This window comes from Haemorhous mexicanus, chromosome 2, assembly GCF_027477595.1.
Source record: "Haemorhous mexicanus isolate bHaeMex1 chromosome 2, bHaeMex1.pri, whole genome shotgun sequence".
Taxonomy (NCBI): Eukaryota; Metazoa; Chordata; class Aves; order Passeriformes; family Fringillidae; genus Haemorhous; species Haemorhous mexicanus.
The window spans coordinates 94171113-94190649 of record NC_082342.1 but is presented as its reverse complement, the minus strand read 5'-3'; the positions used below and the strand labels follow the sequence as shown (position 1 = coordinate 94190649).

The 19537-nt window shown below is 43.4% G+C and overlaps 1 protein-coding gene across 4 annotated transcripts in view; it reads left to right on the top strand.

Annotated features, from left to right (window-relative positions):
* The window catches only part of FHL2 (four and a half LIM domains 2), a 142536-nt gene that overhangs the window by 95906 nt on the left and 27093 nt on the right, over window positions 1-19537 (top strand). The window contains exon 1 of one of the 4 annotated variants that reach the window (XM_059839580.1): window positions 7329-7578. The exons of 1 other annotated variant lie outside the window; for it this stretch is intronic. The gene's annotated coding sequence lies outside the window, so the exon portion shown is untranslated. Of the gene's footprint in view, window positions 1-7328; window positions 7579-8547; window positions 8686-19537 lie in introns of those variants that run through there. 2 more of the 4 variants (XM_059839578.1, XM_059839581.1) reach the window with 2 other exon arrangements.

Genomic DNA, 19537 nt, shown 5'->3' with positions numbered 1-19537 from the left:
TTCTTCCTAAAACACAGAAAGAAGCATTGCTGTCTGCTGAGCAGGAGCCAAGTTTAGCATGATCACAGATCAAAGAGAGCTGTGAACTTCTCATCTCTATCTCTGCAGGGTGCTGTCCAGAATGTTTAATATTTGTGCCCAAAAATTCAATGGCAGATTTGTTTACAGAAGAGTTTTCCAAGAGGCGCTTGGGTTGTGCTCAGCAGCTGCCTTTACTGCTGTGCCTGGGCATACCTGGCGTGTCTGGGTGATTTATGGATTTCAACTGCTCTCTGCAGCCCTCCTGCCTGAGAGACTGGGGCTGCTCCAGCACGGCAAGGAGCCATGAAACAACAGCTGCCATAGATGGATGGCCGCAGATCCTGCCCTGGTTTGGATGGCCACAGCTCCTGCCCTGGTTTAGCACACCCTGCCAAAACGGGGCCAGATGTGATGCTTGTGTAGTGCTGGATAGGTGAGGAATAACACAAGGACATTTGTCAACGGCAAACAAAGAGTAATAAAGTGCTCTAGAGAAATAAGGTTAAATGGGGAGGTGAGGGGAATGAGGAGAAGGTGAGAAACAGCAGATGTTTTGAGGAAACATCTGTTAATCCTTGAGGGGAAAGAAATGGTGGCAAGAATGCTAAGGAGGCATAAATTGAAAGGATTACTTTGCAGTTTTCATGGCTTGAGCGGAGAGGGAGGTTGGAAGGCCACACTGCTGATACTGCAGATGTTTGGGGCAGAAAGGAAGCAGAGGAGACATATGGTGTGCCAGCCATAACATGTAAGAGGAAAAGAGGTGGTGGAACATGGAATGAAATGCACAGAAAATAATGGTAATACTAAGGTGGTCTAGTATTACATTGGATGATGGTTTTCTGAGGTGTGCATACAGGCAGCATCAGAAAAGGGTCAGCAAATTCATAGTCAGAATATCTGCAAAAACAGAATGCAGATTTTGCATGATAAAGACTCTAATCTCACTGTCCTTCAGTCATACTGAATGTAAATGCATCTTTTTAAAACATAAAAAAAAGACACTGTGGGGTTTTTTTCCCCAAAAATTTAATATCAGAGCTATTTGTGCATTTTGATCAGTATGTAAAAATGTAGCTAGTCTTGGCTGAGAAGGCCTATGTAGCAGAGACAAGTCATGTGTTTGCTCAGCATGCTTTGGTTTTGATTTCTGTGCTGCAACAACTTAATAGCTGAACATGTCTGTCAAATCTTTCAAATTAATGCATGTCCATAGTGCTGATAATTCATCTTTGAATTGTTTTCAAAAAGTCTGAGCAGCCCCAATGATGTCAGAAATAGCTATTGTTTAACTCAGGCGCCATAAAGAGCTGTCCTCCTGGTAAATGTCATGTTCTCTCTTAAACTCGACCATAAAATTAAGGCAGTTATAACATATGTAACTTTTTCAATCCACCAGTGAAATCACTATGAGCTCTCACAAAAGGCATCACTGAAACAGATGAAGCATTAATTCACTCATCTTCAGAGGTTTTTAAGTCATGGAGGAGAAAATGGGTGACCCAACATAAAGAGAAAAGAAGCATTTGAGCTTTACTGTAGTCACGTGCAGGATCAGGGTAAGGGGCAGTGGCAGGTGGCAGGTTGGACATTCATCTGAGCACTGGCATCCAGGCCAATCTGGGCTTTACAGTGAAATTCTTCTCATTGTGCCAAATAGCCTAAGAGGTACATGGCAGCCCTAGGCTGCGCTTCTGTCAGCAAAGCTCTAGCAAAGATTGAGTTACCTGTTTATTATGTGGCCAGGGGAAGGATATATTCTGTAACAGCAACAGCTGCTCTTTGTAAACACAACTTTTTAATATCGCTGGGCTTGTTTCAAATTGAACATGATGGCCTTCAGCAGGCTGACCTGAGCCACCAGGCTTGCATTAGGGCATTGTCAAAAAAGGGGATTACTGCCCGACTCCACAATGTGCAGGCACAATACAGGGCTTAAACAGTTTTGTGCAAGATTTTAGATTTATCATCATTTCCAGCTGCATTATCCTAGTTTTTATTTGCATGATGTTTTGGGAAGTGCCTTTGAAGGTAGTAGAATGTCATAGAATTTTACATTTGAACTCCTACCTTATATAGCCTAAGAATATCTATTGATTGCAATGTAGTAATGGGTGCAGACAGGATGATTTTGAGGTGCTGAAGCACTTCTATTTGTGTACCCCTCGCTCAGCATGAAACTTGAGTCAAAGGTGAGGAAAGAGCTATCACAGCTGGTCTTGGGAGATTTGGTTGGGAAATGGGCTCCTGACAGAAAGATCCTTTTATTGTGGAGGTGTGGAAAACTCTAAGGCTGCTGGGGGCTGGGTTTTTTTATCATCTCAGTATATTTTTCAGATCTTGCTCTTCAGCAAGATTTCTCTCATAGTTTCCCCTACAAGCAGGAAACCTGAGCCCTTGGGATAATATTTTGATTTTTTTTTTTCAAAGTGCTTGGCACTTGCACCATCTCTGTCTGTCACTGGGACTTGCATTTACTTGCCAGGTTGGATAGCATGGATGTGGATGTCATGTCCAAGGTCATACCATGAATTAATGTCAGAGCTGGGATTATTATTACTGGGCAGGATTATTATACTGGGATTATTATTACTATGGGCAGGCTGGTCAGTACACCTATGCTTAAGGCAATCTATAGTTTCTATTACAAAAGTCTGCTTTTGTGTTTGTCCTTGCCAAAATAAAACTCCTTAGTGTAAAATTCCTGACCCATACAAGCAGCCTCATACTTGGAGGCAGGTGAAGTGGGCTAGGCTCTTGATTTCTTCATTTTGCTAGTGGCAACTCCTGACTCCTGCTGCTGGGGTCACAGCACTGTACTTCTCCGAGATAAGAGTTACCTCAGGAGAAAATTCCTCTCTTCTAAAGGAGTCCTGAAAGAATTTTTTGCACATATACTCACTGGTGGAGTTAGGTAGAGTGGAGTAAAGGCATTAGTTCAAACAGGCAGATAAGTGGGCAAACAGGGCACCAAAATTCAGTGTTACCAGGACTGCGTATCTAGTCTGCTTCGAACTCAGGCAGCTCACTTGGATCCTTTTGTCACTACAAACCACAAAAGGTTTTATTGTTGTTAAGTGAAGCCTGCTTAGCTTTTTAAGGACTTATTTTGGTGGATTATGAGGGTAGATTTAGTTTTGGACTGAAGAAGCCTTAGCATGATCCAAAACCAGCAGCTAAAGTATACTGAATGAGTATTTCAGCCAAAATGGGAAAGGGCAGAGATGGGGCCATGAAACAGCTGCTAAGAGCAGTGGCCTTTTGTGAGCTGTGATATTTGCTTGGCATATAAGTGGAGGAGTGAAGAAGAAATGATTTCTGCTTTTCCAGCTTTGTTTGTGCTCTGAAAATACATCCAGCACTCCCTCTGGCTTAAGAGTCACCACTCAGTTTCTCTTCACTCAGTTTCTCTTCACTTCATTTGTCAGTGCTGTGTCATCAGGTCTGCAAAATGAACCCTGAAACATGGGACCATTTAGTAGGCAAAGAAAGGCAGCCTGGGGACTGGATATATCTCCCTCAGTGTGAGTGGGACCCAGGATGAAGAAGGGGAGAAATGGAAAATCTTCCTAAGTTTTCCATGCAAAGTTTGGTTTTAGAGGTTTTGGAGAGAGTTGGGTGTCTGAATTTTCAAACTCAGGCTCACCTTCATGATTTACCCAAATGTGACATTGTTTGCTAGGGGAAGAACTGGCACAGGCTCAGAGCCTGTGCTCTGAGCTCTGACAGCCACCACGCCCAAGGGGTGCGAGCTGTGGTGACCGGGCATGGGACAGAGCACACACCTCAAGCACTTGGGATAAGAAACAGCAGGAAATTCACAGGAAGAAAAGAGAAATAATGCATCAAGGTCAGTAAATATAATTTGCTTCTGTCTCCGAGAGTTCCCAACCCAAAACCTGTGGGAGTTCAGAAAAACTGTTCTGGGATATATATATTCACAAGCACAAACTACTGGCTAGGGGCAAGAAAATAGGCTAGGTCAACTTACATCTCACCCAACAGAGGCATTTTTGTGGCACACTACTCAAAGCAAAGGCATCTCATGCTGAGTGAGGCATAGTTCACATAAATTCAGTGACCAGAAATTAGCTGGTGACAAAATTTATTTGAAGGAAAATCTGGTGTGAGCCATATTCTCTCACCAGGTAGTCAGCAGCAAGAGATAGGCACCTCCAGCCCCACAGAAAGCACACAGATAACTGGCTCACACCAGATGCCAGCTTTTGATGGCAAAACCAGTGAGAGGTGAACTGCTGATGAGAGCATCCATGGAAAACACACATGTCACAGGGCTCTGAGTACTTCAACCTGCTCTCAAGTCTGAGCATATCTTTGCAGCAATGACATCTTCTTGGAGCTTCAGCTCAAAGCACAGAGCAGAAGGGTAATTCAGCTGACATGAGGCCTTTGGAAATCACCCTGCTTTGCTGCTTCATATGAAAGCACCTACATCTCACCTGTGCTCCACAGTCTGGGCACAATGGTGGCAATGAGGACAGCTGCCCACCAGGAGGGAGGTGTGGTTGGGATCCTCCAGGTATTCCCTAGGTGTGGGGAGGGCTGAGTGTAGAGTTTTATGTGCAGGTGTGTCCTGGTTTCGTGCAAATTTGGGATGAAACCTCCAAAAGGGGCCCCTCCAGAAAGCAAACCCACATGGCCCCTCCCCCCCCACCGTTTCGGGAAGAATTCCTCGGAGGGAAGTGGAAAGAACCTGTTTATTTGACAAGCACAGCACCCCCCAGCACAAAATGAACAAGACCAGATGACACCACTCTTTCACCGCTCTGAAAAAGATGACAAATTCAGAAAGTCTCTCCTGGGGGTGGTCGCTGTTATCAGTCCCTCTGATGCTGGGGCAGCTGCTGCAGCCACAGGGTGCAAACTCTCGGTGTTTCCCAGGTCCCAGTCCGGAGCAGGTTCAAGTAGGTCCAAAAAAGGAAAGGAGTAACAGTCCAGGAAGAAATTTGGACTGTTTAGCTAAACTAACTAATGAGCAGAAGCAAAAAGCAAGAGCAAGCAGAAGCAAAGCAGAAGCAAGAGCGAGAGCAAAGCGAAAAGCCAGGCAAAAAGCAAAAACCGCACTAGGTACTGTCCCGTCTCTGTGTCCTGCCAGCCGTGGGGGAGCGGCTGATAAGAAACCAAAACAAAACATTCACTCTTCAGAGCCAGTCTTGAAGGCACAGAACATAATATCCAGAATAAACAACACACTTGAATGGGGATACAAACATCACAACATCACCCTAGGACAAGGTGTCTAATTTGGAAGGCACTGGTGTGACCTGTGGCTGTGAAGGGCTAGAAGAAGCCAGCAGGCTGACATCTTGCTAGCACAGCCAAATCCCCTGCTCATACCAGCAAATGTTAATCCCATCTTTCTCACTGTGAGAACCTGACTTTGAAGGGTTGGCAAAATATTGACTACCAGCACAATCTCCACAGGTGCCCTCTTCCCCTCTGGCTCTGCTGCTAAGTTTCTGGCAGTCAATATCATATGTACAGAACCCAGGTCTAAATACCCCAAATTAGATTAAAGGCTCAACAACATCATAACACAGTTTTAATCACTGTGCTACCTACCATGAACACAAATGTCAGAACAACAAGGGCAGATTCCCATAAATATCTGTTAGTAGAGCTCTTCTTTTAGTAAACACACTACCAGTGCAAGCCGGATAGATTTTGGTTTGTTAAACCTATCCTGAACATTTATGTTCTTCTTGGATGCCCACATTTCTGGCACCTTCTGTGACTTGCAGAGAATGGCAGGGCAAATCCTGATTGTGAGGGATTAGTGGTAAAACCTCTAACCTCACTACAATGGATGGCTAATGGCACCTTGGTATGCTTTCCAAGGGAGCTGTGCTTTACAGCTTGCAGCATTTCCTTTCCATTTCTAAAACACATTTGGACTCAATGATCTTAAAGATCTTTTCCAATCTAAATGATTCCATGATTATAAAGCAGCTGTTATTGTACATACACATCCCATTGCCTTGGAATAGGGAACTGGTTGAAATTCTTTCTTTGCTTCCTGCTGTGCCTCAGTCATGGAAGCAGCAGGGCTGGCTCTGGGGCTACAGCCCTGTGGAAATGACAAGGGGGTCTGTGCCAAGCAATGCCATCACAGCTGTGGGATAGAGAGCCTCAGCCTCCATTCTTTTTCATAAAGGCTGTGTCTCTGCCTCTGACAACATCCACATGAATACCTCTCCAGTTAGCCTGCCGTCTTTCTGTGCCTTGGAAGTGCTGGTCCCCTCAGTGTGGGGGCATTCCCCTGCCTGTCTCGAGGAAGTGTCTCAGCTGTTACCTGCTGCCAGGAGCACAGGATCATGGCCTGACACATTGCTGATGATTTAGCTTTCTGGCAGCATCCTTTTTCAAGGAGTCCTTTCCCTGCTGAGGGTCCTCGAGAGTAAAGCAACACCCAAAATGGAACTGGGACAGTTTAACCAGCAGGATAATGTGGGGTAACCAGCTTTAGACAGCATGTGCTCTTATCAGAGAGAAAAGCAGTAAAGTTTGCACTAGAAGATCTGTAATCCACCTTCTCAAGTTTTTAGATTAAGTGTTCTGGAAGGCACCGTTTACCTCAAGCTGGTCCCCTGGTTGCTGGATGTGCACACCAGATGCAAAAATGTTCTGCAGTCAGACTGACACCTGGGGATTAGAGATGCCATTAGTGCCCAGAACATGGGCTTGGGCCAGGGACAACCATCATTTACCCAGGCTGTTTCTACAACATCAGCCACACCTTTGAATCATGCAAACAAAAAAATTGGCTAACCTGAAAAAGTTGAGGCTTTCCAGAGCTGTCAAAACACATGTCTTAACTTCCCCCTTTTTGCTGCTTAAACAGCTTTTCAGAACTGTTTATTGTTCTGGGAAATAGGAAAGGGCTGTTTACAAGGTAGCTAAAGAAATATGAGGCAAAAGGCCACTAGATCTGGGATGAACAATACTTTCCCCAGGAATTCTGTGGTATATTTCTCTTATCTCTCTAACCCAAGTCTCTAGGCCATGCTCCTCACCCGTGGTGCTTGGAAGCTAGGGATAAAAGGAGATGTGTGAAAGTCATTTTCTGCCAGAGGCTTGAATCAGGCTGTCAAATCATGTTGCTTGGCAAAGGCTGAGGACATGCTGTTGCAAACTTTTTAATTGGTAGGATGAATGCCTCAGATGCCCACTTCTCATTGGTTTGGAGTTAAAACCATAAAACTTGACTGGGCTCCATGTCAAGCCATAAATTAGTTTGTCAAGCCAAAAAGCCTGGCACACAGTTTGTGTTAGTATCCAGCCTCTGCAGCTTGATCTACACTTGTTGTCCCAACTGCTCAGAGACAAGCTGGGAGGTGATGCTCTCTCCTAAGGACTATTGCTCAATCAGAGTTCTGAAGAAAAGAGAGAGAAACAGGAGATGAAGGGAATGAAGCACTGTGGAAGTAATAAATAAATCAGCAAAGGAGCTGAATCCCTTGTAAAGTACTGCTGCTTCAGCCAGGGGGAGGAACAACCTGCAACCTCACTTCGACAGCACAGCACTTCTCCAGATAAGTATGTTGCTGTAGAGAGTCTTTTGCCTGCACAGAGAGTCTGCCTGATGTTGTTTCTTCACCACACCATCTTACAGAGAGGTTTTCCTTTTCCTCCCCTTAAAATAGCTCAACTTTGTACCAAGGACCATGTCTCTGCTACACCTTTCTCTGCAGAAGTACATTGAAATGCAGAGATGGATCCAATATTGCCAAGGAGGTAGGCAGATTGTAACCCCACTTCTACACTGAGCCTTGCTTGGACAGGTTTTCCTCCCCAGCCAGCAAGATTGTCCCCATGGGAGCTACTAGAAGATGTTTTTCCCACCTCAAACATCTTGCCTTTTTTTTTTTTTTTTTTAATGTACCAGTGTCCCCTTCACCCAGCACCACATTTACCTTGCAGCAAGAAGGGTATGACAAGCCCTAAGCAGAAAGTTCACCCCTGAGCTGCAGTCCTGCTGCCACCACAGACTTACTTTGTGATCTCAGGCTAATCTCTAAAGCTGCTGTCTTTTGTAGTGAGGTGGCACTACAGCTTCCTGCAGGAGGAGGTGCAGGGCAAAACCAAGGCAGGACATAAGACACAAACTACACTGCAAGAGGGCTGCACACCTGGGGTGGACAGATGGATGGATGAAGGAGTGTTGGGGTTTGTGACATCCACAGAGCAGTCAGCGTTTCTTAAGGTGTTTCTGTCAATCCCAAAGGCCTGACAAATAATCCAATTGATAAATTAGAGTTGCTCATATCTCAGACAAAATACTGAGCCCTGAAATATCGCCATCTCCTCGGGGTGCCTTGCAGCACCTCCTGAAGGCACTCCCAAATGCAGCAAAATGATGGGCTGGCACTGCTCAAGAGCACAACAGCCCTTTCCATGGGGGCCCTCATGCAGCTCTAGCTGTGATGCCTTAAAAGGCTGGTGAGCCCAGAGATGCTGCAGTCCTTATCTCCTGCCCATGGCTGCTGCTTTGGAGATATTATATTTATAGATCACCCACAGCACAGATGCCCAACTGTCTAATTACGAAACATATAGTTTGGGCAATCCAACAGAGAGGCAAGGCTGTCCTGTCCTCTCTCGTTCACAGACTCATGAGCAGAGGCAGCACTGGGCTGCAACAAGGTAAGATAGTGCCTTGTTTTGGTTTTCACTGTCTTTTGAGCCCTTTTCTCCTTTCCACCTGCAATTTGCCATCACTTCTCAGGGCTCTGTTGACCCCCTGAGGGGAGTGCTGCTTTCTCAGGGGAAGAGCGGGCTTTAAGATGTTTGTTCCTCTCTTGCTGCCAGGGCACACACAGAGAGTGTCTCTTTGTATTCCCAGTCTGCTGTTGGGAACCAGGTGCTGACTAACAGCTGCTCTTTAGTTTCTTCACTAATAATACACTGTCATGTTTTCATGTTCTCAAGGAACACAACCATATCTAACTATAGTGTAAACACTTCCCTGGTTTGAATAGCAAACTGAATTATTTCAGGCAGAAAACTTTTCATTAGCTTTTGGAGGCTTTTCCCCCTCTATTAGCATCTTCTTCTTTATGTTGAATGTTTGGAAAATGAAGAGATAGTGGGAAAAAAAAAAGTGGACAGGCAGAAGGAACATTTTCCTTTTTTCTCGTCTTTTAGATGAGGCAATGAAAGAAGAAAAGGAAAATTGGAGGTGGTGCTTGCTGATTTCATATTTTAAGCAATTACTTGCTATGGATTACAGCAGTTGATGGAAAAGGAAAAAGAAAGCAAAGCACTGAATCATAACTATGTGTCAAAGCAGGAATTCATCAAAACTAGCCTGTAAAATAGCAGTAGCAATAACTGCCAAATGCCAATTATCAGGATATTGTTACATTAAATTACTTTTAACCTCATCTCATGGGAACATTTATTTTCAAATGAAGCCAATAAAAGAACACCTCTTAGGAAAAATAAGATTATTTGTTCATGTGCATACATTTGTTTGGATGCATTTACAGATACATTTTTGTTATAAATATTTTTATATCCAAAAGCTTTTAAATCCAAGGATCACAAAATATGACACAAAGGTAAGAAATATCAATTTACTTTTAGCCTAAAAGCTAAAGCTATCACACATTGCACTAGAGTTTGTTTACTATTCCATTATTCAAGAAGTTAAATGAAAGAAAGATTTTTTTCAGATGCTGAGTCTTTCACAGGCTTTGGCAGGATCTCAGGTCCCTGGTACCCCGAGGAGCAGGACTCCTTGGACCTGACCCAAAGCCAGTGCTTGTAGGAAAGGACAGCCTGCTTCAAAGGGTTTGGGATTGAGGTCAGGTCTTAGGTGAGGATTTCAAAGGCAGGAGGTCAGATGATTACTTGGTCTAAAGCTGATGGAGACGCACTGACTGAAGAAGAGAGGTGGTGTTCACATTGGTGCCATTGGTGCAGCACTTTGATCTGGTCCCAGGGCTGTCTCTTGGGCTCTGCCATGGCAACATGTGCCTGGCAGTGCTCCTGCAGAGAATGCAGCCCTGGGGCTGTGCCAAGGACATTACAACCCATGGTCTCTGAAATCAAGTGATCACATCCAAAACACTTCCTAGGGATAAGATTTGCTCTTAGGCCATGCCCAGGAGGGAGAGCCCTACACAGGTCAGCAGACCAGCATGGGTGAGTGAACCTCAGTGCCTGGGAGCACCCTGGTGTCCTGTTTGATTTATGAGTAAAGACATGGCCTCTGGGGTTGTCCCCTACCTCACCTGTGACAGGCACTCACTGCCAGGGCTGATGTCCTCAGGTAATATGTCATGTCTGGCTTACCTTTCCAGGGTTGTGCTGCTGTGGGCTGTGACAGGCAGTGTAGATAGTGCTGAGACAACATGCACAGGGACATGTTCGCTCCAACTTTCATGTCAAGAACAGCACATAGCCTAAGTGGAAGAATAAAGTAATGTAAAATACCAAATTATCTGCACATGCACTTATCTTGGAGCTTTGTGGGTGCCTCGGAAGGCTCCAGACACTGCAGCCAGCACTTCACACATTTCCCTGTTCCCAGCCATAACCATCTGGCCACTGCACCACGGTCTGGTCAGACCTGCACAGAGCTCCACCTTCTGCTCCCCAGCACTGGTGAGATGAGTCCCCTGTTACCTGGAGCCCAAAGGCAGTGTGTCCCACCAGAGATTGCAGTGTTTTAGAGGGACACCAGTGGGACATGGAAGCTGCCTTCACTCATCTGGTTATTACGAGATCTTGCTATTAAGCTAAACAGATGTGCTTCCACAGTAAATTGTGCAGTAAAGAAAACGTGTACAAAACTAGTATTTTTTAATAGAGTAGTCTCACTTCTGGCATGCTAGAAATTTTCTCATGTCCTCAAATTCTCTGCCTATTTTCCAAGCCTCGGGCTAAAACAATAAAAATGGGAAAATCATCCTGGTTGGGGACTTAGTGTTAAAATATTGCAGCCACTGGTGTATTGACAGTGTTCTCTTTAAAAACAAGAAGCAGAAGCAGCATTCCAATCATGTACAGCAAAGCATTAGCTTTGAAAAAAACTGTGTTGGCCAAAAGTCTTTAGCTGGAACAAAATACAGGAACACACATACTAATGCTGTGATTTTTTATAGGATTTGAATTTAAAGTGAAATTAAACAAAAAGACCCAAAGCCTGTTTCCAAAGTGAAGCCATTCTCAAGGCTATCTCCAACAATAATACTTTGTTCTTACCTAGCATTTAAAAATATGATTAATGGATGAATAACTTTACTTTTTCCCTTGCAAACAGCAAGCCATCAGAACAAGGCAGACCTTTGACTGCAGCTGGCAAGAGGCTGTGAGGGGGCAGCCTCATTCAAACACTTCTTTAATACAGAAAATGTAAAAGGCTATTTTATAAAGAAAAAAACCAGAGGAGGAAGTGGATGTGAATACAGACTTGGGAGTGTAATCCTGGCCCCATAGATATCAATGGGAGTTCTCTCAGATGCATCCACAGATTACTTTAACAAAACCCAGATCTCTTTCTTTTCCTCCTAATTTTAATAGTACCAAACTCGTGTAGATTTGTACCAAAAAATTGCATTTGCATATTTTTCCTTACCATTTTTCCTTCTTTGTCTGTTGTCTAACCAAACCACAGACACTCTGACACAGTTGTTTTTCAGTGAGATGAATTATTACTGACTGCAATATTTTATCTTTGGCTTTATATCACAGTGAGTACAGTTTCATGCTAATAAATCTCAGACTGCTTCAACAACGTTCATCATCCAACACTGATCAGCTTTGAGAAGCATAGGTCATATTGCACAGAGTCCTAGTTTTTCCAAAAGCAGCTGGAGCAATTTTGCCTGGTTTTGCTCAACTCCCTCTGACCAACATAGGAGGAGGACTACCACAGATATTTCAAAGGGATCCATCAACTCCAGAAAACTCAAAATGTTTCTGCTGCAGGTTGATTTGCTGGCTACTGTTAAAACACACTTACCAAGAATTAGTGACACTGAAAGAGCTAGAAGAAAAAATATTTCCCTCAATTTCACTTCATATTTTCGGTAATATTTTTTATGAAGCCATTTATGCAAGTTTTCTTTTATAATATGCTTTCTTTTTCCTGCAGTGTCTGTGTAACTCCCATATCACAACAAATTAGAGTAAAACTCTCCTTTAAAAAGGAAAATAAGTGCTTTGTCATGAGAACAAAATGGGCACATAAGTGGGGACAGAAGCTGTCTCACAGATTCCATAAACAAAGTTAGTGGGCTTTCAGATCGGTGTATTTCCTGTCAAACTGAACAGATTTTCACCAAGGTCTTCCTAGAAATTTGCATGCTTTCTGTAGGAGGGAAGCATTGACAGCATTGACTAGTGCTCCTTTTTGGTAGTCTGTGTCTAGGGAAGCAAAGCCCAACACGCCTAGAGATTACCATATGAAAACAGAAATACCTGCAAGCCATAGATGCCATCACACAGAAGCCCATTATTCTGTTATTTATTCCATTTTTTAAATGCTTGGTATCCTAATTCCCTATGCATGGTTTCCATTGCAAGACATCTCCCTGCCTCCAGCCTTGGGTGTAGAAGGCAGCAGGGCACTCAGGGGCTTAGAGCACTAAATATAAGACAGAGAGAGATACAGCATGGCACTTTTGGTACAGAACAACAACAGAGAGGAAGTTCTCAGAACAAGCTCTGTCGTACTTTTCAGCTCCAGCACAAAAGCCCCAGTCAGGAATTTGTGTGAGCACACGTTGAACACATTGTGTGTCATGCACTCACATGGCCTGCAATTCACTGGTGAATATTTCTTCTCTCAACATCCTTTCAGGGGAGAGAAATAGCACTTTTTCCTAATTCAGAAAAAAAAATAAGTAAGGGCCTTCTAAGAACCAGATCTGAGGGCAGCCATGTTTCCTTTCTGCCTTTTTGCCCAGTGTTTACTAGTGCAAATGTGGGGTGGATCTGCAGCTTACTGAAGGAAAAAGCAAAGAGTGCTGGGCCCAGAGCATGCTCACAGAGAAAGCTGGCAGGAGAGGCAGTGGGGGCATGGCTGTGGAAGGGCTGCAGGCACTCAGGCAGAGCAGTCTGCCTTCCTCACAGGTCTTCTGCCCTCTCCTGAAAGTGATTCCCACTGCCTGCCAGTGCTGTGTTTGCTGCCAAACAAGCCAGCCCCTTCCCCACATTTTTTGCTGGATGTTCAAGTGTTAGAAACTCTTCCTTGCAAATAAGGAGTCTGGGTTCCTGGAAATCCTTCTGGATGCAAGGAAGAGTCAGCATCCTTGTGGACGGGCTCTTCAGGGACACACAGATGGGCAGTGCTCAGTCATGCCGGGCATTTACATTGTACCAACCCAGCCAGGACTCACTGGACTTTATGGTTAGACATGATGGATATGCAAAAGGATAAGCATTAGGGATAAGCACTGCTCCATAATTTGGGTTCTGACTCCTCTCTAATGATTCATAAAAGTTACTTATCTTCCAGCAAGAGACACTTGATGTTCAAGACAAGCCATTGGTACAAGTTTTTCCTTTGTTTTACTCACAACATTTGAATTTTATTGACATTAAGACAGCAACTCCACTAGACAGCCATGGGAATATGAACTTGGCAGGAACCAACACAATCCATATTGCTATCAGGCTGACAATGGATGGTATATTTTTTCAGCTCTGTGTGAAGTGGTAGACGTAAAATTCACATCAGCAACCAAAGGTTTACTTTAATCCTATTATTTAAAGGGCCTGAGCACTTATAGTGCTCAAAGTAAGCACGGGCCTAAGAAGATCAACAGCAAGGACTCTACTTCAAAGTGCACAATCTAAGCTCATGTACTCAATCATAATACATGTCTGAGCCTACATCTCAGACCCTCTCAGTTTATCTGTAGTATATACAAACAGTAGTTGAGAAGAAAAATAATTGTTGCCATACAGAAGGATCTTTCTACAAAACAGGATGTCCCCAGTCATGGTCATAATGGAGAGGGTGACTGTTTCTACTAACATCAAAATATTATGGGTCTGAAGTAATTTGGGAAGTGATTTGTAACTGTATGTCTCTTTTGAATATTAGGCAAGTTGAAGGGCTTGGGGAATGATTGGGCCAACAGATAACCAGTCCTTGAGCAAGAGATGGCTGTAACAGAAGAGGCAAAATGATCTCTTTTTTTTGCTTCTGCATTCATTGGGAGGAACTTGGAGAGCTTCCTGCACAGAATGCTTCCTTATGGGTATTTCCAGAGGATCTATTTCAAGCTGAAGTGTCTGTAGAAGAGGTATGGAGCAAATAAACAAAATGAATAGGAAGAAAATTTTAGAACCAGATGGTGTTCATCCAACAGATTTAAAGGGACTGAAGGATGGATTAGCTGAAATAATAATAATAATAATAATAGTCCATGGCCTCTTATTTAAAACAGACTTAGAACTGAACACCTGAATGTATCCAACACAGCATCAGCCTTTTCAAATGCTTCCAAGAGAGAATGGGAGAAATAGAGCCTGGTAAGACTGACAAATTTAGTAGAAATCACTACGCAGGGTAGAGAAGATGGGTAAATATGATACATTGGGAGAAATTCAATATACCTTGGTAAGAAGAAACCATGTCCTACAAATCCATCAGGTTCCTGTGAGATGATAAACTGCATGGAGATGCAGGAGATCTTTGGTTGACAGCATCTGCCTATTTGTCCTTTCCCATGTATTCAATAAGGGCTCTCACCACAAAACCTTAAAAACACCCAAGCAGTAATAGGATAAGAGGGAAGATATTTGCATGTATGGCATAAAAACAATTGAAAGATAGGTTTTACAGTAAAGAGATTAATAGGACATTATTAGTGGGAATTCTTCTAAGACTGAAAAACCAGGTGAGAGAAAAAGATCTTAAGCAAAAAGATGAGTGGGCACTAGAACAGCATCTCATACAAAATGTAGATGAGCATAAAACAGTGAACATGGCAGGGGAAATGGAACTTTAGCTATAAAGTAGTGGTTCTGAGATGTTTAGTTGGGTGTGAAATTTAGAGGTTATATAAGTTGACAAAAAAACCCCAGAAATAACAGAACACATGCAGCCAAAATGCATACTGAATGTTGAAAATTTTGGCCACATCACCTGAAAAACTAAATTGTCATATTGAAAAAGTTTGAGGAGGAATGATAAAACATGAGAAGCAGCTTTCATACAGACTGAACAGGCAGACTGGGACTCCCTGGCCTAGGAGAGGTGGCTGAGGGGAGATATGATAAAGATTGACAAAGACATGAACAGACTGCAACATATGAATAAAGTTTCTCATTATATCTCCAAAGGTGAGACCTAGGAGCCCTCTGATGAAACTTGTGGGTAATATGTTCAAAATTAACACAAGGAAGTTGGTTCTTCAGCTACACACAGTAGAGCTACCTACTCATCAGCTTTGATCTTAGCCTGCTGGAAACTGTGAATTTCCTTTCAGGCAATCAGGAGGGAGCTGCAAGTTCATGAAAGTGATATTCAGTATGAATACTGCCCCCAGGTTAAGAAATCCCCAAGCCAAAAGTTGCTGGAGGCTGGCAGAGTATTATGAAGAGATATCATTACATTCTCTTCTCACTTTCTTCCCAAATATTTCCCAAGAGCAGCATAACAAATTGGAGGAGCCCTGCTTTCAGTGATTCTCATATTGCTATGGTGTGATCTGAATAACTACAAATGACAAGTTCTCCTGACACCACCCTTCCTTCCTTCCTTCCTTCCTTCCTTCCTTCCTTCCTTCCTTCCTTCCTTCCTTCCTTCCTTCCTTCCTTCCTTCCTTCCGCCCCTTCCTTCCGCCCCTTCCTTCCGCCCCTTCCTTCCGCCCCTTCCTTCCGCCCCTTCCTTCCACCCCTTCCTTCCGCCCCTTCCGCCCCTTCCTTCCTTCCACCCCTTCCTTCCTTCCTTCCGCCCCTTCCTTCCGCCCCTTCCTTCCGCCCCTTCCTTCCGCCCCTTCCGCCCCTTCCTTCCGCCCCTTCCGCCCCTTCCTTCCGCCCCTTCCTTCCTTCCACCCCTTCCTTCCTTCTACCACTTCCTTCCGCCACTTCCTTCCTTCCGCCACTTCCGCCACTTCCGCCATTCCGCCACTTCCGCCATTCCGCCACTTCTGCCATTCCGCCACTTCCGCCACTTCCTTCCTCCCTCCCTCTTTGGAGGTTGTACAGTCCTACTGTTACTCCTTAGGGGCAAATTAGACAGAGATTGCCAGGAATGACTTGGACATTGTCACTTCTGCCTTTTAAATTAGTTAGGTCAGTTCTTAAGGTGCCTGCCAACTGCTCAGTTTTTCAAACCTGTCTTTGTTCAGGAGTTCCTGAGGCCTCTGGCTGTCTGATAAAGGGAAATGGTACTCAAAAGTTGCTGCTGGTTATTTCCAGAGGGTGATAACAGTGCAGGGTGATCAGGAGTGCAGGCAGAAAAAGTGCTAAGGGGAACAGAAGCAAATTATACACCCAGAAGTAAGGTTTTGGAAAGAAGCCATGAGCAGTGGAGTAGTGGGAGGGAGAAAGACTATGGAAAGGGGATTTTGCCTAAAAATGCAGAAATGTGCTGCTGGGAACACCACAGGTAATGGGAACTATTTTTTACAGAATAGCAGGTCTCTGGTGCTTTCAGAAACACAGAGTCATTAATTTCTTGGAACAATCACAGGGTGTTTGTTTCATGCATCTAGAACAGGGAAAGATAAATCATGATTCTATGAGAATTAATAAATCCTAAATTAAGGGGTAGTGTTTGCCAGCTCAGAAGACCAGCAGTTACTGCAACCTCTGTAGTAATTTGACATCCCAGATTCCATCTGCAGGGGTTGAAAACCCAAAAGGCTCTTCCCATCAGTCATATTCAGGGCCCACATGGCAGCCAAGTTGAATCCAGAGGAAAGGAAAGAAGCAAGAACTCCTCTGCAGAGGTCCCTGAACTATTATCATTTAGAGTCATATGAAGACCCCCCACCTGTTGTTAGAGAGGATATCTCTCTATCCCAAAGCACTTCTGCAGACATGCCACCAAGGTCTCTACCCTTGGTTACAGATGAACAAACTGTGGAGCTGAGGGGTTTAGTGAACACTTAGAAGCCAAAGAAGTGTGAAGATGGCAAAGACCAGAATGTTTCACTATAGTTTTCTTAAAAGGAAAGGCCCTCCTTAGTCAGGGGAAAGAATGAGAAAGAATGCTAAGAAAAGTAGGGAGAAGACTGTATTCCATAAGAATTGTTGCCTTCCACTCTCTTTGTTGTAAATCTTCATTATTTCTTCACGCAGTTCACAGCCTGTTGAGGGCTGTTCAGCGTGGCTGCCCCACATGGTACAGGCAGCTACTGCTTGGGGAGTTGTTTGATGGGCTGCCCTTATCCTGCAATGGGCCTGTATGGCTTTTTTTTAATCCATGAGGTCCTGGGATAGATTTTCTGACAATGCTTGTCCAGTGAATGACCTGTCAGTCCTGTAACGGTGCCTCAGCTTTCCAAGCTTTTGGAAACTCATCTGGCAACAAGAAGGATTTTCCTTAGCAGATACCATTCCTTTCAGCCCTGGGCTGATCCTTGAAGCTTCCTCTGGTATTCTGTCTGCTTCTTCAAGCACCACTGCACTTCTCCTCCGTGATCAAATTGTGTTCCTCTGCACATCAGTGATAAAAGCTCTTTGTCTACTCAGCTGGGAGAGAGGAAAGCAGCCAAAAAAGGGACACAGCTGTCATTCTGCTTGGGTCATCCATTGCAAGCCCTCTCCTATATCTTAGGTGTTCACAGAGAGAAGGGTATGGGAGCAATTACACAGAAAGGGACAGACCACAGGTGTCTCACTGCCATATTCACTTTGGGACACCTCTTCCAGGAGATAGATTTTCCTGAATGAAACTGGGATTAACTGAATCAAAAGTCCTGACTAACTTAAAAAAAAAAAAAAATGAAATCTTTGTCCAAACTGACCATAATGGTCTAAAATGCTTTCATCTCTATCCCAGACTGTGCTATCACAGAGACACACTTGTATTTGAGTCTCAGTCATCTGTCTTACCACATAGCATCATATTATCCTTCTAAAGATAACTTTTCCTATGAAAAACATGAGTTCTTTGATGCTACTAAACCGTGGCACCTTTCTCTAAATTACTGAAGAAAATTGTTTAACACTGCATGTGAAAACTATAACATATTAAGAAAATAAACATGGAAGTTTTTTGGTTTTTGTTTTTTTTACAGAATAGATTGGAGTTTCTAAATCACTAAAGTTTCCTCATTGATTTAGGTTAAACGTCAGTAATAGAAGTCTTAAATCATCCAAAAGCAGACAGACTTTCTCTCTCTGCCTTGGCTGGGATGGTTTTATTGGGTTGTCCAAAGATGTCCCCATTAAAATCTGTGAAATTCTGATATTTCTTACCTGAAGTGTCTTTCTACTTGAGGTTTGAGTCTCCTAGGGGAAGAAAGGAAGATCAGAATATTGCACAAAATCTTGTGACTTGGAAACTGAATTAGGAAAGAAAATAGATGCTGAAAATATCTTTTAAACCTTTGCAAATTCTTCATAATCTTAGAGAAAATACATGTCTGTGAGCATTTTATGAGTATGAAATTTCAGGAAGATTTAATATTGCCTAGCTGTTATTTTAGGTTTAATGAACTAAAATGCAACCTCTGCATTAGTCTACACTCCTTCCTAAGACGTAGTGCCAAAAATAGCAGCTCTCCTAAAGGCACCCTCTCATATTCAATTGAAGCTTGTGTTACACAGATTCCAGCATCAAAAAGGGGATTAGTTGAATTCTGATAAATGAACTTAACAGTTTCCAGGATAAATTGGTGGAGTAAGGAATCAGCCAGTAGCTTAGCCATTTTCAAACCTTAAAGTGTATATTTTCCCCTCCCCTACTCTCTCAGAGACATTTTATTTCTCATGTCTCAAACTGGGGAAGTAAAAATATTCCACTTCCAGCTGTCTCTTTCCACTACTTTTCTTTGTTCATTCTTTTCAGCCAGGAAAGGAGATAAGTGCTGAAATTATAGTTATTCCAGCATCAGCCCAGTAGCTGACGTGAGACTTATGGAGGCTTAGTAAAATCATTGAGAAATCCTGCTATGAGAATGGTACTATTTCCACCTTTTTTACCCATATGGATGTACAGCATTCAACACATAGAATTAACCTGTTAAACACATAGGCCACTGAAGAACAAGCAGCAAATGCTATGTAAATGCTATACACATGAGGAAAATATAAACCATAGGATAAGTCTCTAAATCACTGTATGGAAATTGCATTTCCACTCTTGGTTTAGGCCCCCTATTGGAAGCACTGCCCCTGTTTTCATTGCCATGACTCCTCTGAAGCCTTGAAGATGCCTGATCTCTGCTGGGTTCTTCAGAGAACCAACGAACTAAAAATAAAATATAAAATATACCTATTGATAATGAAGTGGGTTACATTTGTTAGTGAAAGGACCTCTGCCCTTTCCTCCCCATCCCTCTGAAAATTAATGAAATTTGTGGAT